Source organism: Ceratotherium simum, chromosome 18 (assembly GCF_057802395.1).
Source record: "Ceratotherium simum simum isolate JZ-2026a chromosome 18, ASM5780239v1, whole genome shotgun sequence".
Classification (NCBI taxonomy): Eukaryota; Metazoa; Chordata; class Mammalia; order Perissodactyla; family Rhinocerotidae; genus Ceratotherium; species Ceratotherium simum.
Genome location: NC_141917.1, coordinates 17,319,240 through 17,320,894, shown reverse-complemented (window position 1 = coordinate 17,320,894; position 1,655 = coordinate 17,319,240).

Here is a 1,655-nt window from a genome sequence, read left to right as displayed (position 1 = left end):
AGAAATGCTATTGTTATCAGGGAGTTCAGATTGGTCAAAGCTGGGCTATAGTCACAGCAAATTGCACCTTGAGAAGAAAACAATCAAAAAATTGTTAATATATATTTACAGTAAACTAATTCAAGAGCTCAGAAGTCGCCATCAATGATATGCTATATAGGTGTTGTTCAGATTTCATTGATGTATTTTTAGAAGGCAAAGAGAAAGAAACACAATGTGTAATAATTAAAGGTCTAAGATACAGTGTAAGGTTAAAAAAAAAATCTAAGCTAATTATTATTTCTATAAAGACCAGTGGCTAATTTTGATAAACTCTTAAAGGTTAGAATGCTTTCCTTCCTCTTTCCCTCCCTCCTTCCTCCCTCCCTCCCTTCCATTCTTTCTTTCTCTTTTCCTTCCTCTCCATGCCTTCTTTCCTTCCTTCTTTTCTTTTTCTCTATTAAAGAGAATCTGGGAATTTATTCCAGCACTCTATAGCAGATAAAAAAATTTAATGATAGTAATGATGCTGAAGGTGAGCAGTGGGATACAGAGTGAATAAAATTCAATTATGGACAGATCTGGTCAGATCAAAGTTACTGTGACTGACTGAACAATTTAGTTTTCAGTTATGAAGAAAATTTTGGATTTTTTTGAGACAGACAAAAAAACATCACCTTTTTCTACTCCTAAATGATTTAAATATTGCCCCTGTGAAGACTGATAAGAACAACTGTATGTTGTTTCTGTGTTTTGCACCTCTACTTTGGTGTAGAGGTAAATATACATACTCATTTCATTTCAAAAATAGGTATTATTTGATTATTCCTTAATGCTTCTCCTTATATAATATCAATGTACTTGAATTATCATCTCTGACTACATACTCATTTCATTTCAAAAATACATATTATTTGATTATTCCTTAATGCTTCTCGTTACGTAATATCAATGTACTCAAATTATTATCTTTGACTATCATTTTATTTAATCAAATAATATTTTCTAACCAAAGAAACACCCACTATATTGCACTTTTATACAAATACTGAAGGAAACTATAGCTTGCAAAAGCTAGTATAAACTCATACAAAAGTAGTTCCGATAACAAAGTTTTTTTAATTATTATTTTTATTTGTTTTTACTATTTACAAAGTTGCATGCTTTAATTTTGGCAACAAGTGGGGAACAAATTAACTGATGTAATGTCTTAGCCTCTAATGTATTTCATATATGCAAGATGCTTTCCTTTATGAAAATGTTGAAACATCAATGAGTTAAAATTATATATGTATATGTGTGCGTGTCTGTGTATGTGTCACATGTATAATACCATTTAAAAATTTTAAACTATATTTAAAACCTTGAAACTTTTTTATTATATATGGAAATTTGTGACAGTTTAAGGCAAAATTCAGGTACTTTATATTTTTCTACAGAAATTGGTAACATCAGCAATATAAACTTTTGATTAATATAAAATTCTGATTAAGCACTCTTTTTATTAAGTCAACTCTTACAAGGGTAGTGCTGTGAAAACATTTCAAAGAATAGAAAAATGAAAACCGAATGAGGTCATCATACAAAACAAAATGGCATGCCTATTTCCATGAAGAAAATAAAATATTTATATCAACTTTTGCAAAGTTAAATGGATAATAAATAAAATATCCCAG